The following is a 27008-nucleotide window of genomic DNA, read 5'->3' on the forward strand; positions in this document are numbered from 1 at the left end:
AACGGAGAGGACATGCTTCGTACGAAACCTGAACATGTTATCTAAAACGAGAACTTGTCTCTCTCCTTTACGAATAATGAAGTTGCCAGCGCTTAAATTCAAGTGTTTAGGTTGCTCTGAAAGGAGAGCGGTTCATATCATTTACTTCGTTTATTGAGTCTGTAACACACTTCCTACAATAGGTTGCCCCAACCACGCTCAGATTAGCAGTTAATTTTAGTTCCATTTTCACACCGAAGTTTGCCATTGATGTATTGCTTTTCTCAAACTGACACGGTATAAAAGCTAGCGGTGACCTTAATAGCTACTAACTATTCAAGTAAGAGAGACCCAGTAGGCGACAACCCCTTACACGATGTGAGCACATTTCGACGAAACACGTAGCTTGTCAACGTAAAAAATTAAAATGGAGGCTGATACTCACAACTCTGTTGTATGTATATGAAGATAGTAACTGTTCTCGAAAGAACAAATACCATTGATGACCGTGCAGCTTCTCTAGAATAAATGATAATTAATTGAAACCCTCAGCTGCCGACAGCCCCTCAGCACATTTTCAGCTGTCTCCATCGAGGTATATCAACAACACCTGTCGGCAGCTGAGGGTTTAAGTTAATTATCATTTATTCTAAAGAAGCTGCACGGTCATCATTGGTATCTGTTCTTTCGAGAACAGTTACTATCTTCACATGTATAGTTAAAGGCTACCCAGCCATTGGTTGGTTGGTTTTGGGGAAGGAGACCAGACAGCGTGGTCATCGGTCTCATCGGATTAGGGAAGGATGGGGAAGGAAGTCGGCCGTGCCCTTTCAGAGGAACCATCCCGGCATTTGCCTGGAGTGATTTAGGGAAATCACGGAAAACCTAAATCAGGATGGCCGGACGCGGGATTGAACCGTCGTCCTCCCGAATGCGAGTCCAGTGTCGAACCACTGCGCCACCTCGCTCGGTACCCAGCCATTGACCTTCGTCTGTGCGAATGCGATATTCAAGTTAGATTCCTGTCAGATTACATGGTCCTGTGAGCTATGCGGAAAAGAGGAAAAAGAACTAGCGCAGAATGCATAGAGTTCTATACAATTGGCAACTAGGTAACAGTGGATACGGGTACCAGTTGACGAGTGGTGGATACGAGCTTTGAAGTCTGCGAATGTAACGCGACTCGTCAAGAAGGCTGACGGCTTTTCATAACAGCTGCAGGCTGCACAGCTTGCCTGGGTGGTGGCGGTTCCCTTTAAATCGCCTCAGTTCGCGAAGGAAATTTCACTAATTAGGCCCAGCGACAGGTTTCATAACCTATTCAGTGCCTAATGGCTTCGCATCCTCCTTCAGAACTTCTCGCCCGTGACGTGATTGCGTTCCTGCTAACAGAATAACCACTGACTTCCCACAGGCGACCTCGAGTGCTCAGCCCTCCACTCTGCTTCAATCAGGCGGTCTCAGCTGCCTGACCACTCGTCTCTCAAAGCTCGCGTCGACACATCTGTCGCTAATATCACGTGAGCTGTTAACTGGCGTGTTGCATCTTTGTTTCCGCATACTCCAATCGTGTTAAATTGATGCCACAATTCGTAGTTATTAACGTTATTTCGAAAATTTTGCTTTGTTATGACCATTGCTCCTGATTTTTAATGAATAACAGACTCGTCCCTCTTGCAATTGACCTACTTGGCACTGAAGCCAAAGTGTTTTTCAAGGATATTTTGTTACAGCGGGATGCTACGAATGGAATTGTCTTTGTGCATCTGTTACGTGAAACAGTCCTCCTGATCAACTACTTTCTTTGTTCCTCTTTAAGATGCCCTCATACATGGCTACAGTGTCTGACAAGATATGTAGCATATCAATGGCTAGAATGTACGTCAGTTATGATGCAGAAAGGACTCACGGTACAATGCAGAAACTAGAACTTCGCAGAATTGATCTTTTAACCCTGCAGCAGAGTCCTCGCTGCTGTGGAATTTTCGTAGGTAATGGTCTTATCGACTGTGCTATATATGTGCGACTGGGTACTACCCTTCAGTTGTAGCAGCACGTCTCTGCTACTTTCAGACGTCTCCCCTACCGCGTTGAAAAAGCAAACCTCAAAGGAACGATATAAGAAATGACTTTATCCAAAGCTTTGCGATTGTTCCCAGAATCGTCCCATTTAGGTAATTACTGTTATGAATTGTCAGAATCAGCGGAATTTTGAGGCAGCTTTGCAGAAATCTGTCCTGTTTTGAGATGGTTCCTCGGCCATCTGACATTTTATTTTGCAGAATTGATCTTTTAACCCTGCAGCAGAGTCCTCGCTGCTGTGGAATTTTCGTAGGTAATGGTCTTATCGACTGTGCAATATATGTGCGACTGGGTACTACCCTTCAGTTGTACCAGCACGTCTCTGCTACTTTCAGACGTCTCCCCTACCGCGTTGAAAAAGCAAACCTCAAAGGAACGATATAAGAAATGACTTTATCCAAAGCTTTGCGATTGTTCCCAGAATCGTCCCATTTATGTAATTACTGTTATGAATTGTCAGAATTAGCGGAATTTTGAGGCAGTTTTGCAGAAATCTGTCCTGTTTTGAGATGGTTCCTCGGCCATCTGACATTTTATTTATTTATTTATTTTGATTCTCATTCTTTACCTCTAAAGTTCGTGGGCTGTTAGTTTTGACTCTTCGTAGAGTCGACGTCTTTCCAGCCAAATGCCAGGCGAGATGGCAGTGGGGCAGGTGTAGTCCCAATTGAGAATTTTTGGGGGAGAAATACCAGTTCAGACATTTGCCTTATAGGAAGGAAAATTCCTGAAAACCTTGGGCGTTACGCGCGGTTGGAAACTATTTTTAGTACAATTCTCGGACAAAGAGTCCCAGACACAACTATGAAAGCCAAGTGAATACATAAGCGTGTTTGTTTGTGTATACAGGGCAAAGTCGACGACCTCCTTGATATGTACAAAGTGCCTAAATCTATGGCGATCGCAGGCAACGCGATCAATTGCGAATCTATCTCTCTCGGCCCACTAGCCGCCAAAGATATTGAGATGCAGTGGTTACTTTAACAAATGAGATAGGTTTACAGAAGAAACGACAGACTGAATCTGTATATTCGACTGAATACATTGCGAAGTACCCTACAACTCCAAGGCAGGCACTGAGACTTATTAATGAGGACAGGAAACAATGTTTGAAGAGTTAGCTAAAAGGGGTGGAAGGGATGAGGTTTATGTAGAAAGAGACTCTAATGTCAAATTATATTTATTCCATAATAAGTTTATGTCAATACTTTTTGATTTTCTAACAAATTATCTAGATCCATTAAAAAGTAAGTAAGCCAAGGATAACTAACGGAATTAAAATATCATGTAAGAGGCGGCGGACAATTTATGTAAAGGCCAGAGTAAGTAAAGATCCTACATTACTTGCATACTACAAAAAATAATGTAGTATTTTAAGGAAGATAAAAAAATGTCCAAAGGCATGCATGTTCTGACAGAAATAAATAATGCAGATAATAAGATCAAAACCATATCAGACACTGTCAAATGGCAGACAGGACGGCCACTCCGTTTATAAGATTACAAACAATTAAACTAAGTGACAATGTTATGACTGATAACTCACAAGTTGCACGCACTTTAACTATTAGTTTCTAAACGTAGCAGCAAATGCAGAGTTAAATGGTTCAGTAATAAGCAAGAGAATGTATTAAAAATAACATTTCACAAAATTTCAAGCAATTAGAAGCAGCACCAGCATCCTTTACTGAAATTGATATAATCATAAAAACTCTAAAAAAAGCACAAGCTCTTGTGGGGTTCCAGAATTTCAAACACAATACGGAAAAGTTGGTCCAACTTAATAAGTAATGTTCTTAGTGATACATGCAGTGCATCACTGGCAAACGGAATTTTTCCAGACAGGTTAAAATATGCAATTATTAAACTACTTCACATTCGCAAATAGTCGAAAAAGTAATGTACTCAAGAGTAGTCGCACTCTTAAGTAGAAATAATTTACATACCATATCATAGTTTTCCAGAAGGGTTCAAGTTTTATGGCACTGATGGCTTTTCCCACGGCAGGTATGAATTATATTTAACAAACAAGATGCGGATTGTGCTGAATAATTCAATGTCGGAAAGGTAGAACATTTTAGTAATTGGGGAAGAATCACAAAGGGAGATCCATAGGGTTCAATTTTGGGTTCACTTCTATGCATTATGTATGTGACTGACCTTCAACTTAACATTGAAGTACCTTTTGCGGACGTTATTAGTGGTACAGCAAATCCCATTAGTTTGAAAGCAACAGTGGAGATGGTAAATAACGTTTCCCAAAGGGTTACTAAGTGATTTTCTGAAAATGGACACTTACTAAATTTTGAAAAAACACACTGAATTCAGTTCTGTACAACAAAGGCATGCCAAAAACTGATACAGTACTTGAGCAGGAGTCAGTGAATAGGGTAGAATGCTCCAGCTTTTTGGTTGCACATATTGATGAAAACTTGAACAGCAAGAAGCATATTACTGAGCTTCTCAAACAATTAAGTTCAGTTACTTTTGCTCTTCGTGCAGTTGGTAATCTTGGAACCCTCCTGACATATTTTGCATATTTCCTCTCAGTAGTGTCTTACAATATAATTTTCTGGGGTAATCCATCACTTAGAAAGTGCTGATTGCAAAAACGTGAGCAGTAAGAATGTCTGTGTATCCGTGGATGTTACTAACTGCACGGTCACAGTACATATTTTCAACAATGAAATTCGTCATAAATAATCCAGCAGAGTCTGAGGAGGACAGTGATGACCGTACCTACAACACTAGAGAGGGAAAATGATCTTTATTATCCACGGGTTAAAGCTGTCAGTGGCTCAGAAAGGAGTTTAATATGCAGAGCAAAAACTTTTGATCATTTGCCCAATAATACAAAGCAAGTTCTAATTTAAAATGATTTCTCCTGGACAGCTCTTAATCCGTTGACGAATTTCTGCTTAAAAACTGGTAGCCAGTAAAAATTCTGTAGTTCTATGCGTAGGACTAAAAATTTGTTCATTAATGTTACACTAAGCATGTACACATGTCCTACGAACTGACTCGTTTCACGTAATTTCGATAAAAAAACTTTCAGATGATTTATGGAAAATATGCCGGGTGGTGAGGTCAACGGACAGTGTCGAAATTCGTGGCCATTGCAATACAGGCAGAACATACGAAAGAAGCCCTTTTTTCTGATAAGTTGTTAGCGTTACGACGTTCAACGTCAGGTTCATAGGCAATCAAGCACACATAAATGGAGAAGAGTTCAGAGTAGTTAATTACATACCCGGTACAGGTATTGTACGTAGAATATCCTGGGAACAATTGCGAGAACGCCCATGAAATTTATCAGCATTTTGAAAGAAAGCCCCCCCTCTATGACGTGGCCTTACGTAATCTGATAATCTTCTAGAGATAGTTGCGTGAAGGTCGAATGTAAACAGTGGATAAGACTCTACTTCAAATTTGGCGTCTTTTCGCCGGGACTCGAAACGTGAAAGATATCACCAATATCGTCATATCTCTAAATAAGGCAGACTCGGCGTGGCTCTTCATACGCAAGATAAGTCCTTTGTAATAATTTGCTGGACCTGAAGATATCAACACTGCCTCCGTCGAGCTGAATGGCGATTTTTATTCAGATGGGTGCAAAACCTGGAATTTAATATGAACGCGAAGTTTCGGAACATATTTCCACAGGATGCGAAACGTAAACTGCTGCAGTCACTCGTTCTACCGAACTTCCTCTACTGCGATGTAATCCTCCACGGTGCATGTTGTGAAACTACTATGAATGATAGTATCTGATATATCTGCAACATCCTTATACCTGATCATTTCAGTAGTTGCTAAGCCAGGCTGCTTACAGCTAGGCAAATGTCGTGTGACTAGGGCCTCCCATCGGGTAGACCGTTCGCCAGGTGCAAGTCTTTCGATTTGACACCACTTCGGCGACTTTCTCGTCGATGGGGATGAAATGATGATGATTAGGACAACACAACACCCAGTCCCTGAGCGGAGAAAATCTCCGACCCAGCCGGGAATCGAACCCGGGCCCTTAGGACTGACATTCTGTCGCGCTGACCACTCAGCTACCGGGGGCGGACAGCTAGGCAAATGACTCGACTACCATACCCTGTGTCTGTTTCATCGACTCTGCACCGAGCGAGGTGGCGCAGTGGTTAAACACTGGACTCGCATTCGGGAGGACGACGGTTCAATCCCGCGTCCGGCCATCCTGATGTAGGTTTTCCGTGATTTCCCTAAATCGCTCCAGGCAAATGCCAGGATGGTTCCTTTCAAAGGGCACGGCCGACTTCCTTCCCCGTCCTTCCCTAATCCGATGAGACCGATGACCTCGCTGTCTGGTCTCCTTCCCCAAAACAACCCAACCCCCCCCCCCCCCCCCAATCGACTCTGCAGTAAGCATTCTCATCACTACATCGCTCCAGAGAATTGAATAAGTGCCATCTCTCACGAAACACCAGGTCTCTGGTATCCTAACTGTGCCCATCCATAAAACAGCATTCGCATACTCCTCCTCTGTTGTTACTATCTGCCTCTGGAGAAAGCTGCCCTGCACACCGCGTGCAATTCAGGGGCCTGCTGCAACAAAGGGAAAAAAGTTGAAGCACTCCTGTCATTCCCATAACTTTTTTCCAGAAATTGTCTGTGGAAAGCTGAGTTGTCCAAAGTGAAGAAAATGCTCCCATCATGTCCTAGTTATGCTCCTTTTTGTTTCAATCAGTGACACCACTTGCTTTTCCCCATCTTCGTTATTTGCGTTTAATCACGTTTCTCTTTAGCCCCTTGTCCCGCCGCTCTCTCACGTCCATTGCTGCTGGCGCTAGTAGTTTAGATCTACGTGCATGTAATTGGTGCCGCGCGGGATTAGCCGAGCGATCTAAGGCGCTACAGTCATGCATGGACTGTGCGATTGGTCGCAGCGGAGGTTCGAGTCCGCCCTCGGGCATGGGTGTGTGTTTGTCCTTAGGATAATTTAAGTTAAGTAGTGTGTAAGCTTAGGGACTGATGACCTTAGCAGTTAAGTCCCATAAGATTTCACACACATTTGAACATTTTTGTAATTGGTGTTTATTGAACAAATACGAGGGGCATTAAGTAAGTAATGCAACACATTATTTTGTCGGCCAATCTCAGTGGAAAAGAATTCGGTATTCGTTATGGAACAAGGTGGTATATGCCCGTTTCAGCCCCAATAGTTCCAATAAGTAGTGGGCTGTACGTAGCCTTAAAAGGTTCAAAAGGCTCTGAGCAGTATGGGACAATATCTGCGGTCATCATTCCCCTAGAACTTAGAACTACTAAAACCTATCTAACCTAAGGACATGACACACGTTCATGCCCGAGGCAGGATTCCAAACTGCGACCGTAGCAGCAGCGCGGTTCCGGACTGAAGCTCCTAGAACCGCTCGGCCACAGCGGCCGGGACGTAGCCTTCAATATGGCGTAAAACCAGAGCATCGTAGATATTCATAGGCGCTTGTAGAATGTCTACGGAGAACTGGCAGTAAATAAAAGTACGGTGAGTCGTTAGGCGTCTTCCATCCCAAAAAAAGACACGCAAACCTCGCCGCATAGCCGGACGTCTCTGTTGGGAGTGCCGGTCTGCGCACCCGAGATAAAACTTCAGTTGACTATTCTTCCTTGTCCACCCTACAGCCCGGATCTGGCAACTTCTCCCTTCCATATGCTTGGTTCAATGGAGGATATTCTCTGTGGGAAGCAGTACGTGGATGATGGGGAGGTTGATACAGCAAGACGATGGGTCCGACGTCGGCCAGTAAAGTGGTACCATGCGGGCATATAGACCCTCCCAGTAAGGAAGCGTAAGGCCGTCACATTGTAGCCAAAAGAGTGGGGAATAACACAGTGTGCTGGAATCCTGAATAAAACCAATTTGCTTTCAGAAAAAGAGTTGCATTACTAATTCAACATTCCTCGCATAAACTTTTATTTATATTTTGTAATTTTTTTTTTACTTTCTTTTTTTGCTGCTTTAGTTCTCATAGTAGTTTCTAAGAGTTGGATTCTATTATTGAATGCAAATTTGTAACATGCGTGTCCGAATGAATATAATGTAAAATCTGTAGAATGCCTGGCTAAACGTAAAGAGGACATGATGCCCCTAATCTTGCCAAGCCAAATATTTAGATCAATAAATAAATAAGAGGGCTAGTCGGAAAGTAAGTTCCGATTGGTCGCGAAATGGAAATTGTTGTGAAAATACGATCTAGATTTGCACAGATGTGTTGGTTAGTGTCGCTAGTATGCCCGTCGATCGCTGCAGGTCGCTCTTTTCAATTCTGAGGGCAGAGGGATCCTGTGAAGGTGACTAAAAAATAATCTATTCCGTCAAGTATGAAAGCCTTATAAGAGATTTCGCCTGATGTATTAGGCAGTCCACATAAAGCAACTGTCACTTGTTTCGTTGTTCGTAACAATTGAAGGGCTTATTTCAATTGTGGTAGGAGTCCATTACCTCCTCTTTTCTGCCTATAATGCTTCTGAAATTAATTATACAAACAAACAGAGAGAAAGGTTCATCTCTAGCAAGAAGCCATATGCTTGAATATTTCTGGTAACTCAACTGCAGATTTTTCAGCGCTCATTTAACTTTAGGACTCTGTATCTGAAAATGAACAAAAATGGACTTGTACCACTATTGAAATAAGCCCTTCAATTGTCCGCCACATTCTGCAGCGGCAATGAAGATGTTCCTGCAGACTTTTCGATGGTAAGTGTGTGATCACCCACAACACAGCCGGTAATTGGCTTGTCCTGAGTTCAATTTCTGCTCAGGTAAACCGCTGCCTAAAAAAGAAAAAAAATTGACACATACAACGAGCTGTAGACACGAGTAGAGAATTGGCAGAAAGCACAGGCGGCTACCTTCTAGAACGAAGGTAATGGAAAGTTGGTACAACGCTACGACAAATGTCTTAAGTCGGAGCGGCGACTATGTAGACAAGTAGCCGTAAGATGTAGCTAACTATTGAAAATAAAACAGTTTTGATTTTTACAGTGGTTTCCATTTCGCGACCGATCGGAATTTACTTCCCGAACGGTCCGTGAAAATAAATTACAGTAGTGGTGCACGTAAGAACAGCAGTGGCACGTAGACTGAACTAAACTTACTGAGACAGAATGGTTCCCACGTGGCTTCCTTCACGACTTTGCGCCGTGAAAGGAACCGTTTTGCTGTCGACCTTGTTATTTCTCCGTAAACAGTTCGCGGTTAATTTCGTTACGGATGCTGGCCACTGGGTATGCACTACTGCTTCCACCCCACCCACCGCTGTATTCGACCACGTTATGATATAACAATCTACCGAAACTTTCGGATACTTTACCAGTACAAAAAGGTGAGGTGACAAAAAACTACTGCGCCCAGGGCGAGGTCTCGCTTTTGCTGTTTTATGCTCCGTCGAATTCGAAGAATCGTAATTTTCAGTGAATATGAAACCGCTTATGTTCGTATAAGACACGTTCTGTTTTGTTGTCTGGCAGTTAACGAGTTCCAACAAGACTCGTAATAAGTGAAAAACCTGAAGATAAAATGTTCAGTTGGAAATACGACGATGAAAGAAGGTAGTGGATTGTCTGTGATGTCTAACTATGCTCAAAGATGTTATAAAAAAAAGGGCCGATTTCTGTTGTACGCCTTAGCTAAAAATGAGCTGTTGAGTAGTTACTAATTAATGCTGCATGTGAATGTGTACTGTAATGACAGCTATTGTTTCAGGTATCAAGACGTAAAATACAAGTAACAAAATTCAGAACGCTTCAGCTTCACCTAAAATTGCATATAGTAAAGTATCCACTTTACCACTACAGAAGAATAATAAAATTACACCGTGTATAGCGTAATGGAATTCCTAAACATACGGCAAATATCAGACACAAAATAAAAGAAACATTTTAATTACAATATTAAGAATATCAAAATAGGGAATAAACACGGAGAGGCAGAAATGTATTCCAGAAAGGAATCAAGTTTCATGATGTACGTAAGAAAACCGATGGGGATGAAATTTTATGTGAGATGGATCTGGGTGACTGAAACGAAGCTGTGCAACCGATTTTTAAATTCAGTAATGAAAACAGAAAAAGTACGTTCCTGGTTAAACATAAGCTAAGGTACTCTGTAAAGGAAAAATTGAAGTTACTGTAGAGGAATATCTCCTTTCTAAATGACGCTGATAACGCACGCTGTTACGATCGCGTTCACAACAGTAGGTTCGAATCAACTGTCGTGGCGGAAGAACTTCTTACAACCAGCACTGCTCAACAAGGGTAGAGAAATACAGGGCTATTACAAATGATTGAAGCGATTTCATAAATTCACTGTAGCTCCATTCATTGACATATGGTCACGACACACTACAGATACGTAGAAAAACTCATAAAGTTTTGTTCGGCTGAAGCCGCACTTCAGGTTTCTGCCGCCAGAACGCTCGAGAGCGCAGTGAGACAAAATGGCGACAGGAGCCGAGAAAGCGTATGTCGTGCTTGAAATGCACTCACATCAGTCAGTCATAACAGTGCAACGACACTTCAGGACGAAGTTCAACAAAGATCCACCAACTGCTAACTCCATTCAGCGATGGTATGCGCAGTTTAAAGCTTCTGGATGCCTCTGTAAGGGAAAACCGATGGATCGGTCGTGGTGGAGATCATGATCAGCAATTCATGTCATGGCCTCCACGCTCTCCCGACTTAACCCCATGTGATTTCTTTCTGTGGGGTTATGTGAAAGATTCAGTGTTTAAACCTCCTCTACCAAGAAACGTGCCAGAACTGCGAGCTCGCATCAACGATGCTTTCGAACTCATTGATGGGGACATGCTGCACCGAGTGTGGGAGGAACTTGATTATCGGCTTGATGTCTGCCGAATCACTAAAGGGGCACATATCGAACATTTGTGAATGCCTAAAAAAACTTTTTGAGTTTTTGTATGTGTGTGCAAAGCATTGTGAAAATATCTCAAATAATAAAGTTATTGTAGAGCTGTGAAATCGCTTCAATCATTTGTAATAACCCTGTAGGTACTTAACAGACTTTGCGCCGGTATCCTGATTAAAATTCCCAACTTTGTCACAACGTGTCATGCGATGTGGGATGTGGGCATGTGACACCACCTGACGCTCTCGGTCAGTTGGACGAGGGCGTTACGCTCCGCGGTCCCCTCGGAGCTATTTATCAACAACGCAAATACAATATTTAATGCGACACCCGATCATATTAGTCACACGTAAGAAACACTCTCGCCTCGCAAAGGAAATATGTTAAAAAGTGCGAATGGAGCAAGATTGAGATCTAGGCAGCTGAGCCAGTAGGGAATGAATATTCCAACCAAGAACATTTACTAGAAAGAAATGTTGTTGGAACAAAGTTAAGTTAGAACTAGATACACTGATGCAATTGAAAAATGTTACACCATGAAGTAAAACTCCAGTAGTTACCGAACTTCGTTATGTTAATCACGCATTGCACACAAAATTCGAGGCTGATGTTCATGATGATAATCAACATCAGTACGAGATGGGACTCCCACGTGCACGAAAACTCGTGTATTCGTCGTTGTACCATGGTCACAGACAGGACAGACCAATCAAGGGTCCGTGCACTACTCGTGGCTCTTCTGCTGTGAAATGCGTCGTAGCGTCTTGCATTATCCTGCCGGAATATATAATTTCGTACCGTGGTCATGGAAGGGTATGGCAACAGCAAAAACAGTCTTTCCACATACTGACGAATATTTAGCCTACATCAAAACATGAACAAATCGCTCCTGTTGCCATTTCCAACGACATTCCCCCCCCCCCCCCCCTCCCCCCTCCCATGACTGAAGGAGTTGTACGGCATAAAGAGCCTATACCTGTGTAATTTTTGAGTACAGTGGATGGCGATACGGTTGTAAATAATGTACAACATGATGCATCTTTTGTTCTTATATTATTTTGTAATATTGCCAGAGCATATTTTCTCAGTGTGAGCATAGACTTATTTCGATGTTTACGGACCTATATGTATTAAGTAATGTTTATGTATCCTTCCTTATTTCTGACAGCATATGTCTCTGCATTTCCGAGTTACCAGGGTGAAACACTGATAATCATATGTGGCTAGTTATGTTTCCGCTTACCAGTTACCAGTAGAGAATTTTTATCTTTATCAACATATAAAACTATCAAAAACCCATTATAATTTAGTGATTCTAAAACTGATTATTCAAACTTAAAAAATGCATTTATTGTTGCTGTTGTGGTCTTCAGTCCTGAGACTGGTTTGATGCAGCTCTCCATGCTACTCTATCCTGTGCAAGCTTCTTTATCTCCCAGTACCTACCGCAACCTACATCCTTCTGAATCTGCTTAGTGTATTCATCTCTTGGTCTCCCTCTACGATTTTTACCCTCCACGCTGCCCTCCAATACTAAATTGGTGATCCCTTTATGCCTCAACACATGTCCTACCAACCGATCCCTTCTTCTAGTCAAGTTGTGCTACAAACCTCTCTTCACCCCAATCCTATTCAATACTTCCTCATTACTTATGTGATCTTCCCCTCCTATCTTCAGCATTCTTCTGTAGCACCACATTTCGAAAGCTTCTATTCTCTTCTTGTCCAAACTATTTATCGTCCATGTTTCACTTTCATACATGGCTACACTCCATACAAATACTTTCAGAAACGACTTCCTCACACTTAAATCTATACTCGATGTTAACAAATTTCTCTTCTTCAGAAACGCTTTCCTTGCCATTGCCAATCTACATTTTATATCCTCTCTACTTCGACCATCATCAGTTATAGCAAAACTCTTTTACTACTTTAAGCGTCTCATTTCCTAATCTAATTCCCTCAGCATCACCCGACTTAATTTGACTACATTCCATTAACCTCGTTTTGCTTTTGTTGATGTTCATCTTATACCCTCCTTTCAAGACACTATCCATTACATTCAACTGCTCTTCCAAGTCCTTTGCTGTCTCTGACAGAATTGCAATGTCATCGGCGAACCTCCAAGTTTTTATTTCTTCTCCATGGATTTTAATACCTACTCCGAAATTTTCTTTTATTTCCTTCACTGCTTGCTCATTATACGGATTGAATAACATCGGGGAGAGGCTACAACCCTGTCTCACTCCCTTCCCAACCACTGCTTCCCTTTCATGTCCCTCGACTCTTATAACTGCCACCTGGTTTCTCTACAAATTGTAAATAGCCTTTCGCTCCCTGTATTTTACCCCTGCCACCTTCAGAATTTGAAAGAGAGTATTCCAGTCAACATTGTTAAAAGCTTTCTCTAAGTCTATAAATTCTAGAAACGTATGTTTGCCTTTCCTTAATCTAGCTTCTAAGAGAAGTCGTAGGGTCAGTGTTGCCTCACGTGTTCCGATATTTCTACGAAATCCAAACTGATCTTCCCCGAGGTCGACTTCTACTAGTTTTTCGATTCGTCTGTAGAGAATTCGCGTTAGTATTTTGCAGCTGTGACTTATTAAACTGATAGTTCGGTAATTTTCACATCTGTCAACACCTTCTTTCTTTGGGATTGGAATTATCATCTTCTTCTTGAAGTCTGAGAGTATTTCGCTTGTCTCATACATCTTGCTCACCAGATGGTTATTATTCTACGTAAAATATTCTACATATGTAATCCGTGAACAAATATCGATATGAATTATACCTATGATCTGCCTATGTAGGACTCGTGTATCCTGCTGGATCCGATATGAATACCTGTGATCTGTCGATGTAAGACTCGTGTTTCCTGCTGGACCAATCACGACCACCTTGCACAGTGTCTTGTTGACAACTTAGGTCCATGGATGCTTTAGGTCTGCGCCACATTCGGACCCTACCACCAGCTCGTTATCAATCGAAATCAGGACCCATGTGACCAGGCCACCGTTTTCCAGTTGTCTAGGGTCCAACCGAAATGGTCACGACCCCGGGAGAGGCTCCACAGGGGATTTCGTGCTGTTAGCGAAGGCACTCTCGTCGATCATCTGCTGTCATAGCCCATTAACGCCATATTTCACCTATCTGCCCTAACGGATACGTACGTCGTACCTCACACATCGATTTCTGCGGTTATTTCACGCATTGTTGCTTGTCTGTTAACACTGGCAAGTTTGCGCAAACGCCGCTTTCTCGGTCGCCAAGTGAAGGTCATCCGCCACTGCGTTGTCTGTGATGAGAGGCAATGGTTGAAATTTGGTATTCATGGGACACTCCTGACACTGTGGATCTGGCAATATTGAATTCCCTAACGATTTGCGAAATGGAATGTCCCATGGGTCTAGCTCTATCTACCATTCCGCGTTCAGTCTGTTAATGCCCGTCTCGTGCGGCCATAATCACGTCGGAAGCCTTCTCACATGAATTACCTGCTTACAAATAACAGCTTCGTCAATGCACTGCCTTTTTGTACTTCATGTAGGCGATACTACCGCCATGTGTATATGTGCTTATCTCTGTCTCATAACTTTTGTCCATGTCTGAAGATGGTTGGTTGGTTTGTGGGGGTTGAAGGGACCAGACTACAAAGGCCATCGGTCCCATATCTGAAGAAATGTGAAAAAACTGAACTGTGCTTTTTTAAAAGAGAGAATATATACTACCGTCATTCTAATTGGTGTTTCATTCTGATGGAATTTCATTTTACACCTGATTACATTATTGAGAGAGCAGGACAGAACTGTATTATTGACGATTATATTGGACTAACGAATTACGCCAGATTGCTGTGAACAAAAAGAAGATTAATATACATTGTTGTTCAACACTTTCAAAGTCCAGACACCCTCTTGTTGAAATCGTACCTCGTTTTATTTTAGGCCGATGAGTAATAAGTATAACTTCTACTATAGCAACAAACTATTGACATTCGTTACGTGCAGTGTTAACGAAACAGTTTTAGCACCTACAGCCTGCAGTTCCTTTTAATCAATTCTATGTCTTGTGTGCACAAACCGAATTTTGTCTATTCTTCTATTACTGCTGTTATTCCACAATATTTGAATTTTACAGTAGGACAGGGTGGCTTTAGAACAGGTTTGTGTATCGATAATCGCCGCTCTCTGTGACTATCATCAGGCCGTCTATTGATACGTTAATGTCGATCTGATCACCACAGACAGAAGCGAAACTCGTCACTCACACCACAGAATGCCAATGGCCCGACTCTAGAGAATGCATGTCTCCGTTGTCTGTGATACGATGTCGGCGGTAAGTGACACGTGGCAGTTCGGTATCTCATTTCATGCTGCAGTAATCTGTTCTCAAAGTTTCGTGGACACACGATATCCACAACCTGTGCCGCGATCTAATTCAAAATAATCAAAATGTTCTGAATGTAACCAACATAACGATGAAATTTTAATCTACATATCCCACAGCATGGAAATAGTCCAGTATGTTTGGTAGCGTTCAGTCAGAATGTCCATGGTGTAACACTTTCAGTTCCATCACTGTAGTAGCGGGTGAGGTGATTAGAGTTAGCAGGATTAGCAGTGAACATTCTGTTCATAGCGGGGTTGATAGAAACGGAACGCTACCTCTGCATGTTAATGGACGATCGACGGTGACATTGTGCAGCGAAGTAATAGAATAACAAGTTAAGAAAAGCACCGGAGGTCTGTCAAGGGAATGCTGCATTGACATTGTTGGTACGGAGCTCTAACTCAGTGTGTCTGACATGGATATCGACAGAGTTGCTGAGTAGGGCACCGTTGTGGGTAGTATTGCGTAGCCGACGAAATAACAAATGAGTGAAGATGGGCGTAGGACAACGGACATCAGCAAAATTACAGGCGCAATGAGGATCAGTAACCATTTCTATGTGTTACACGTCTATTTGAACGGGGCGGCGGGAAGGGCTACACATATAGTGAGTCTTTACGTCACTCTTTTCCCGTAACGTCCTCGCATGTCACCGAGAGCGATATCTCAGCCCCTGGTATCTGGTGACGGTAAGTCCGCATCCTGCTTCCGGAATGAATGAGAGTGCGACTCGCTGCAGGCGGAAGCCCTAAGCGCCTGGGCAGCGGATACTTCCGGTGGAAGGAAGGGTTGGTGTCTGACTGTAACTGCAACGCCACATGAGACCATGGAAAGCTGGAGTGCGCGTACATTGACTGGGATCGGAGCTGAAGTCTCAGAGAGCGTCACGCAACCATAGGATTCTTACTTCGCGTTAGCGTGATAAATAGAAATTTTGGATGATAACTTATTTTATAAACCTTGACTTTTTTGCTGCTAGCTCATACAGCCAGCTAATAAGTGCTGAAATCATGCACACGACTCGCACAAGATCGTCAGTTATTTGATATCCACTTTTAATGAATGAAGCGCATATCTAGACTTTGCAATGCATTATGGTTCCTAGCAAAACAGATCTTTAATAATAAGAAGATAATAAGCCCAGAAAAGCTTTTTTTTAGTTTTCTCACTTGTTTGGTTTGCCCAGCAATGAATTCCTCTCTTGTTACAACCACCTACTTCAGAGTACCACTGAAACGTCCCCTTTTGAAAAATTATACATGACTGTGTTTAAACTGGCACACAATATTTTTAGCGCAACGCAATCTGACTTTCAAAAATCCCTACAAAAGAATGGCCCTGACTAACATTAACCTATACCTTTCACAAATCACTTACCTCACAAAAATCTTCATTACTCAAGCTACGGCAATACAGCGAGCACCACTACTGCCAGCTAAATAAAAGATTCAAACTACCGAAGGCACTAACTACTGATATGCATAGTTAGCAAATGAAAGATTTTGATAGAGAACAAACAATGTATTTACCTTACTAGTGTTCAAAAGTCATAATATATATAGCAGTTCATGACAACCAGTCTTACAAATTTCAAAACTCCGCCATTTTTCTCCCCACATCGACCACTGCTGGCGGCTCACCTCCAACTGCGCAACGCTACGCGCTGTTAACATCCAGCTGCCCAACGCTACAATGGCAGACAACAATGCAAACTAGCCACAGACTGTACACAGCACAGCCACTGATTCTCATACAGAGCGCTACGTAAAGTTGCCAATAAGAAAACATAAACAGTCTACTTACACCACTTGCACCCTACGTCCTCAATTATTTTTTGTGTATAGTCCACCCCCTACCTTCCTCTACGGTTTTCATCCTCTAGCTCTCTTTAGTATCGTGAAAGTTACTCCCTGATACCTTAACACCATATTCTACCACCCTGCCCCTTCTTATCAATGTTTTCAGTGCGTTCCTCTCTTCGGAGATTCTGTGGAGACCCTCTTCATTCCTTATCACTCGACCTGATTTTCAATGTCCTTCTTCAGCGCCACATCTTACTGCTTAAAAACTCTTCTTTTCCAGTTTTCCCACAGTCCACACCATACGATACTGTGCTACAATCGTACTTTCTGAGAAATGTCATCCCCAGATCAAGGTTGATTTTTGATACAACAAGACTTCTCTTGGCCAGGAATGGCCTCTTGGCCTATGCTAGTTAGCTTTTCATATACTCCTCACTTCGACAGTCATGTGTTATTTTGTATCCAAGATAGCAGAAATCCTTAACTTCGTCTACTTCGCAGTCCCCAGTTTTGATCAGTTTGTGGCTCTCGTTTCTGTTACTCATTACTTCCATCTTTCTTCAGTTTACTCTGTCCCCGGCGTGTACTCGTTAGACTGTTAGTTCTAATAAAATGTTATCAGCTTATCTTATCGTCTATTCGTCGATATACTTTCATCCTAAATTTTGGTCCCATTCTTCAACCCCCTGTCGTTGCTTCTTCGATGTATAGACTGAACAGTAGGGGCGAAAGATTGCATCTTCATCTTGCACCATTTTTTAACCCAAACACTTCCTGTTTTTCCATTCTTTTTGCTCCCTCTTGTTTCCTGTGCATGCTGTATATTACTCGCCTCTTCCTGTAGCTTACACCTGTCTTTCTCAGAATGTGAAATATCTTGCACAATTTTACATTGCCGAATGCGTTTTCTAAGTAGTTTATTGCTGTGAACGAAAGAGTAACAGCCTTCAAAGCAGAAAAAGGTTTCTGAAAATGTACCTTCAGAAGGTGGTCTTGTATTGTACGCGCACACCTGACGAAATGCTCTTTCCGTACGCAAATCTAACAATCCCTGTTTGCTGAGAGGTCTTGAGGTTCGCTTCACCTCTTTTCATTCTCCTCCTTACGGTTAAATTTGTGGTCACTGTGCTAGCTACTTCTATGGTTAATTAAGAATATTTCCCATCACTTTACCCGTGGGCTGTGCTGACGCCAGGTTTTAGTTACTTTGGCCGACACGTCTCACAGGGAGCTACTATATTGTTGAAGCATTTGTACTGAATCCTGAGCCGAACTGGCTTTGGTCTGGTCGGATTTCTTTTTTTTCCTTCATACAAACCACTTACATTTCTTCTTATTGTTCCTCGAAGAAGCAGCTCTCATTGACTGCGATAACTTATCTGACTACATTTGATTAAGTCTTGTCCAGTCGACGCCGGCCGCGGTGGCCGAGCGGTTCTAGGCGCTTCAGTCCAGAATCGCGCGACTGCTACGGTCGCAGGTTCGATGTGGTGTTATGTGTGGTGCCCTTAGGTTAGTTAGGTTTAAGTAGTTCTAAGTTCTTGGGGACTGATGACCTTAGATGTTAAGTCCCGTAGTGCTTAGAGCCATTTGAACCATTTTTTGTCCAGTCGTATTAAAACAATGAAGGGATGCCTGTGATGGCGTCAAAAGTACTATCCCCCTGAACTTCAGTACAGTACGAGTACCTGCTCCTCGTGACTGTACTGCTCGTAATACAATTCAACCTACCACAGACGCCATAGTAACTCACGTTGCTGTGAGATTAATCAGAAACGAGGGCCGACCGACTTAGCACCGTGCTAAATTTAAATGCAAAGCTTCCGTAAGCCTTAGGGATATCTTCCATTCTTTCCATATTGACACAACGGCTGCAACTGTTATAAAGTAAATCAGTTTCAATCTAATTAAAACGCGATAAACACACAGAATTATTCATCCTTCGGTACTCCTTGGTAGCCACTGCTTAATAAATATTAAATATCTTTGGCTCCTCAATAGCAAGCATCCTCCACGGTACATTTCCTTATTGATTTGGCGTGTGGCAAAACTATAGAATAATAAGGCACATGCAAAACGGAGAATAAGATACGAAACGTATAAAGTTACATTGTGTGACGGGCGAAAAGGAAACTGTTTTATCTGAGTCGCGTCACAGTAGTCTGTTTCGCCTAAACATATGCGTACTGTCGGAGTGGCCTGATTGTAAACAAGATCTATTGAATGTATGTTTCGTGTTGTTATACGTTGCGTATTGTGTCCTTTCGAAAGTATGTTGTAATGCACCAACGCTAATGCGTGGCTGAAATTCAGATGTGAGCAGCAAAGTTGGTATTTACCGTGCACATACAGCATGGGCGGTTCGAGCGGCAAAGATTACTTTGATACCAGCAAGCCACGAGAAGAGGAGTCGAAAGCCATCTAAAAATAGAATTAACTGTTAAAAGTAATGGCATAGCTAAACGGTTTTAGGGTTTATTAAAGTAGTCTTCGTTGAATTATTCTGAGAGTCAATTGGGTATTCTCAATATAGGTGGCATGTGAAAAGCTATTGTTAGCTATATTGATGCTAACTGCAGAAGAATAGTAGCACCTGCAGTGCGGAATGAGTTAGTTCCCCTTTCTTCTTCTTCTTTTTCTTTTTTCTTCTTTCTCTCTCTACCGAGAGTTTTCGCTAGCGAATTCTTAGTAAACGGTTAACGTGATGAATATTTAAGCGAAAAGGGAATGTGGTTATTAATGGTTATTTATTGGAAGCGAGAGTTAATGGTACAGACTGTATGGAGAGCAGACGCTGCATAATAAGCAGTAATTGTAAATTCATATTAATTCCCCAGTCCGCAGACTGATTTGTGATTTTTACGATACCTGTTTGATGTAGGAATTTGGCACACTCTGACAGAAACGAATGTTCGCTGTGGAGAGCTGTTGAATTAAGCACTCAGTGACAGGACAGTATGAAAAAAAAAAACCGAATAATTCAAATGTGTTCTGGCTCTTAATTTCAAAGAAAATTGAAATTTCCTCATAACAAAAGGAATAGTAAAATACCTTTTTCTCCCAAAGGAAAGCAAGGGAATTAATGAAATGAAAACAATAAATTCATTACATAGGAGAGCACACAGACGTTCTTTGATGCTAACATTTAAGTGTGTGTAGTAATTGAAGTTCGAAGATTTAAGAGTTTAACATCAGATCAGAAAATAATAATTGAGTAAAGGCTAGAAACTTTCAAAACGGTTCGTTAACTTCAACGGCAGGAGATGACAAGAGAATAATTTTGGATTATTTATTCGAAGTATAAATTAACAGAGTTGCAGCAAAGACACTGATTTTATTACGTGAATAAAACATAGGAGAGAATATTATATCGCTGAGTGAATAACCAGTTATATGTCTGTTTATTTGACGACAGACCTAATTTATGAAAATTAGGCTTCTTTAACAAACCTAGATCGTAAGTAATTAGTTATTCACCTGATAACTGATAGTAACAGAGCGTCGTAAGTGGAAGGTGATTGCTAGTCTTGTGTTCAGTTAAGACATACGCTGAGTCTACGTCATTCCAATGCAGACATCGATGATACGATTGGTTGAACGGTGCACTAGACGCGTTGTTTATCGTTATTATTCCAGATGGTTTATCAAAAAGATGTCGTATGGTAAGGAAATTTGTTGGAATTCATAACATTTGCTAGATAGTTGCAAATACCTACTGTGATGATGTTGTGTTAATAACGACGGTGTGATGCGCGTAACCTTGATCGTTATATGCTGAGAATTCGTTTTAATTAGTGGTTATTATAAGGATATACATTACGTGTGCGAAGTCATAAAAAGTAGCGTATACACTGATGTGCGCTATATTAAGATCTATTCCAAACTTGGGCTTTTACATGTACAAACAGTGTGAAAGAACTGGTATCTCTGTTCACTGTCGATTCAGGTGATCGCGCGTAAATGATTGTTTGTGCGGCTCTAATAAATTGATAACTAAATCTTGAGCTGAAACGGAGTAACCTTAGACGAATAATAAGGGCATTTGCACACGTCTTGTGTAGTAACTATTAGCACATTTGGTCACACGGCAGGATGTGACGTATATAGTCTGCTACTTAAACTATAAGTGGTATTTGTTGTAAGAAGCTTGAGAGTATACTGGTATCAGACTTCTGTAATTAACTGCTGTTTAAAGTTAACGGTTGCTCGAATTCCACTCCAGATAAATCACTACAAGAAGTGGCTACCGATTAAGATATGCTTCTAGGTGCTGCACATTAGGTGTTGCGCCATTAACAGTAGATTTTAATTGCAATAAATCATAAGGGGTGGCGGTGTCAGTCAAAATTGCCACTTCTGCATAGTAACACGTGACATAGTGACAGTTCACTACACAAGTATAGAAGTGTTGTTCCGTCACAGTGCGGCGAATGACAAAAAAGGGAATCACCCTGAAGATACGGTCCGATGTGAATGAACTTTGTACACACACACACACACACACACACACACACACACTATCGACGAGTAAGTGATTAGTCTCTGTGACAGAACTGACATCAGAGTGCATTAGTGTCGTTCGTGTTGGTATCGTTACCAGGCCTCTACGGTATACGGGTGAACATTAATAAAACCGACAAACTGCAAATCCGCATTCCTGACTGGAAATGGAGGACAAAAGGCCCTTCGAACGTGTATCTGGAAATGCGCCGTTGCTAAGATACATGGCGCTGACGAATGACAGTTCCTCTGACCACGTGCCGTGTGTTCTTACTGTGTTGCAGGCTGTGAGATTGACTCAGCGTACTGTAAGCAGCAGAATGATCCGGCATTAATGTCGGGAAAAAAACAGAGATAGTGTTTGTGTACAGCCAATCAGATGGAAACGGATGGAAACGGTCAAGAGGCAGCACGGTTATATATATATATATATAAAACCTCACAGACACCAACCACATCACACAACATTTCAAGCCCTTTTTGGCCGTTTGGGTGATCATGAGTCCTTTCAGGCGGTCGAACGTGCATGGAGGCATCGGACTGTGCGTACCCCAGATTTGGAGGGCCGGTTTCTACAGGATACCTAGAAGAACCCTAGTACGAACTCCAGGCAAGTGGCCCGCTGACATGGTGTAAGCCACAGTAAGATTATGTGTGTCCTGCATGACAACCCTACTATCCCTATCACCTGCGATAAGTGCCAGGATTATCAACAAATGATTTCCCTCTACAGGAAGGATTTTGTCGATGGTTTATGCACCAGACCATCACAATTATGAGATTTCTGTCATCAGTCCTCTTTACTGACGAAGCAACCTTCACTAGAACTGGCGTCATCACTCTGCATAATCGTCGTCTTCGCGCTACAGTCTATCGTCCGGGACTAGTTGAGGCGTCCCTTGAGCAGCGGTTCACCATCAATGCGTGGGCAGGGATTCTTGGTGACCACATAGTTGGACCACTTATTGTTCTTCAACCCCTCGACGGAGGAATGTACGTGGGCTTAGTGCTGAATGCTCTGCCTGGCCTACTCGAGAATGCCCCTTTGGCAATACGACAGGTTATGTGGTTTCCGCTTGACCGGAGCGCCACCCTACTTCTGAATTACAGTTTTGCAACACAGCAATATCATCTTCCCCAGAAGTTGGATAGGACACGGAGGCCCTGTAACAAGACATGCTACATCACCGGACTTAAACTCTGGAGCATATGAAAAGTGTTGTGTGTGCCGAATCAGTTCCTGATTTGCAGAACCTTCAACAGTTTTACAACGCCTGTAACGCTATTCAGAGAGAGACCAGAATGAACGAAAGGGTACGGCAGTCTATGATGGGAAGTGTGAACGCGTGCAATGAATCCCATGAAGGCCACCTTAAACATCTGTTATGACGTGGATGCGATGCGGCTCTGTACTGTGTTCAAAGATGATTGTTGTTATTGCACGCACAGCATCTGTTTGCAGATACACGTTGTTGCGTACATAGTTCCGGGTAGTCAGCACGTACACAACTTTCCCACTAGAGCGCGCCCCGTTAAGCACAACAGGGCAGGCGCAGCGCTCGTCCGTCTCCGCCCTACGAGATGGCGCTGCCATAAAGACGGACCAAATTCTGCTTCCGCCGATCCGCGTATTAATATTTAACGCAGCCAATGCGATTGCTGCTAACGTGGATCCTTTTCTCCTCGCGGATCACACTCACGCAATGATACCTGAACGCTCGAGGTAGTATAACGAGTGTACAGACTCCGATTAGTCAGTCTGCATTTGTCTGCACCAGTCTGTACCAGTCTACATTAGTCTGTACCAGTCTATAGTCAAGTTTCAGTCTGCGCCTAATAAGATTATCATATTCCTGTACATAGCCATGAAGAGAAATGTATAGACACTTTGTCAAGTATCAGAGATATGTGAGAATACGATTAACGTACTAAGACCAAAGGAACTTCATACTGTCAACTGTAAATAGCATCCAGAACCAAGTTAAGTAGTTTTTAGACCTGTTATTATTTTAAGAAATGTATGTGAAAATTAATCAAGTTCTGTTTAAAGTTGGTCACCGTCAATCTGCTACTCTAAGCGTGCAAGTGGCATTTCTATCGTCTGACCTAACGGCAGAAGATAAACACGCCACGATAAGACCACGAGACATATTGCTGACACTCGCCTACTTCGTTAGAGCGACAAGTCACATAATCTGATGGTGTGTGTACCGAAGGTCTTACAGTACGCACACCACACATGTTCATAGGACTTCTTGCTCCAATTTCAGTCAGGAGTCCGTTCCTGCAATGTCGATTTCATTAACGCACACCCTCCGTAAGGGGTGCGATCAGTGTCAGATGTTGATTGTTCACTGTGAATGATACGAAGACACTACGCATTCTTGTGAGATAGCGTTATCGGCACAGAGCAGAGTTGTTGTGAGGCCTCGTGTAAGGAGGAGAAATGCGTACCATCACGTTTCCGACTTGATAAAGGTCGCATTGTAGCCTATCGCGATTGCGGTTTATCGTATCGCGACATTGCTGCTCGCATTGGTCGAGATCCAACGACTGTTAGCAGAATATGGAATCGGTGGGTTCAGGAGGATAATACGGAACGCTGTGCTGGATCCCAACGGCCTCGTATCACTAGCAGCCGAGATGACAGGCATCTTATCCGCATGGCTGTAACGGATCGTGCAGCCGTCTCGATCCCTGAGTCAACGGATGGGGACGTTTGCAAGACAACAACCATCCGCACGAATAGTTCGACGACTTTTCCAGCAGCATGGACTATCAGCTCGGAGACCATGGCTGCGGTTACCCTTGACGCTGCATCACGGGCAGCAGAGCCTGCGATGGTGTACTCAACGACGAACCTGGGTGCACGAATGGGAAAACGTCATTTTTTCGGATGTATCCAGGTTCTGTTTACAGCATCATGATGGTCGCATCCGTGTTTGGCGACATCGCGGTGTACGCACATTGGAAGCGTGTATTCGTCATCGCCATACTGGCGTATCACCCGGCGTGATGGTATGGTGTGCCATTGGTTACTCGTCTCGGTCACCTCTTGTTCGCACTGACGGCACTTTGAACAGTGGACGTTACATTCCAGATGTGTTACGACCCGTGGCTTTACCCTTCATTCGATCCCTGCGAAACCCTACATTTCAGCAGGATAATGCACGACCGCATGTTTCAGGTCCTGTACGAGCCTTTCTGGATACAGAAAATGTTCGACTGCTGCCCTGGCCAGCACATTCTCCAGATCCCTCACCAATCAGAAAACGTCTGCTCAATGGTGGCCGAGCAAGTGGCTCGTCTCGATACGCCAGCCACTACTCTTGATGAATTGTGGTATCGTGTTGAAGCTGCATGTGCAGCTGTACCTGTACACGCCATCCAAGCTCTGTTGCCCAGGAGTATCAAGGCCGTTATTACGGCCACAGGTGGTTGTTGTGGGTACTGATTTCTCAGGATCTATGCACCTAAATTGCGTGAAAATGTAATCACATATCAGTTCTCGTGTAATATATTTGTGCAATGAATACCCGTTTATCATCTGCATTTCTCCTTGGTGTAGCAATTTTAATGGGCAGTAGTGTAGTTACGCTACAGGTCGCCATGTTACACGCTACAATTCGAAGTCCTCTAGCGGCAGAGGGTTGCAACTTAGCGAAGTGGGAATGTCGACCGAGTAATACGTGTGACAAGTAATACCTCAATCGATATTGGGAACAGAAAATGGCTCTGAGCACTATGCGACTTAACTTCTGAGGTCATCAGTCGTCTAGAACTTAGAACTAATTAAACCTAACTAACCTAAGGACATCACACACATCCATGCCCGAGGCAGGATTCGAACCTGCGACCGTAGCGGTCACGCGGTTCCAGACTGAAGCGCCTTTAACCGCACGGCCACACCGGCCGACTATTGGGAACACGCGACCGTAGCGGTCACGCGGTTCCAGACTGAAGCGCCTTTAACCGCACGGCCACACCGGCCGACTATTGGGAACAGAATTGACATTTCGGAGTCGTGGCTTTAAGGTGAAAGGTGAGAATAAAATGATCCACAGATACTCGCGCCAGAAACTTTTATCGCAAGCTGATTCTGTCCTGATACCACTGGTCTCTGCTGCAGCTCCAGGCTCGCCTTCGCATGGGAACGGCCACTTGCTGCTTTTAAGCTGCAGCTCTGCTTGGATACCGTTAAGAGGATTGTACGTCTAAATAAATTGAGAAAGCAACTTTTACGGTGCGTTATGAGTCGAACCTCGGGTAACCTCGATTTGGCGACAAGAGACGCACTGCGGCTGCGGCCCCCTAGGCCGCGGCGCGGGCCGAATGCAAAGCGAGCGCTTCCGCCGCGATATTAGAGACAATGGCTAATTGCGGCCCGGCGGACGTGGCCGCTTAAGCGCGCCGATCGAGCCGCCGCTGCCGGTGGGTGCTGGCTGCCACGTGGTAATGACTCCGCCGCAGGGGGAGACCGGGGTATTGTTCCTGCGGCCGGCGCTACCTTCCGGCGTCTGGCGCAATTAACCCCGCCCAGCGGTCTGATGGCTTCCCGTTTGCCGTCTAGCGCCCCCGCTGCCGGGGTGCAGAATATCACCCCGCGCTGCTAACGCACGGCTAGGGTATCGGCGCTTGCGGCGCCCAGTTAACGCTTGCTCCGAGCTGCGCGCTGCAGCGATCTGTTTACAAAGTTGATGGGGTGCAATGTTCTGCGCAGAGTAAGGCCGCAGTGTAATAGTAGTTTTATAACAACCAGGTGACAATTAATTAGCCACACGCAGAGAGAGGGGAAGAACCTGGCACAGGTACAATGTTGCTCCTCCGTTTCCCCTTACCCCTGCACAAGCAGCGTATCTGCAGGATAATCTCAACTGACATCCCAAACTGCCTCACGTTTGAAAATACAGAATATGCACAAATCATGTTACTGGAAATGAGAAATAGCTAATAAAATTAACAGTTACAAACGAGCTTTAATGAATTAGAAATTAGAGCCAAGCAGTTGCAAAATACAGGATTCTTAAACCGACCATGGTTTCGACAGTTTTAAAACTGTCTTCTTCTGGAAGTACTGTACGTAGAATCACACATTATCTATATCCAATGTAAGAGTCGTAGACTCATGTGCGTATCATCCGTTTAATCACTATTTAAAATACATGATTTAAAAATAGTACCTATCTGCTGTGTAGACAATCAACGACTCCTACATTGCACGTAGATAAAAAATGGTTCAAATGGCTCTGAGCACTATGGCACTTAACATCTGAGGTCATCAGTCCCCTAGAACTTAAAACTACTTAAACTTAATTAACCTAAGAACACCACACACATCCATGCCCAAGGCAGGATTCGAATCTGCG

The 27008-nt window shown here is 43.2% G+C and overlaps 1 protein-coding gene across 1 annotated transcript in view; it reads left to right on the forward strand.

The window, feature by feature from the left end:
* LOC124594311 overlaps positions 1 to 27008 on the forward strand; it is a 564901-nt gene that overhangs the window by 195339 nt on the left and 342554 nt on the right. The gene's annotated exons all lie outside the window — the stretch shown is intronic.

This window comes from Schistocerca americana, chromosome 2 (genome assembly GCF_021461395.2).
Source record: "Schistocerca americana isolate TAMUIC-IGC-003095 chromosome 2, iqSchAmer2.1, whole genome shotgun sequence".
NCBI classification, from domain to species: Eukaryota; Metazoa; Arthropoda; class Insecta; order Orthoptera; family Acrididae; genus Schistocerca; species Schistocerca americana.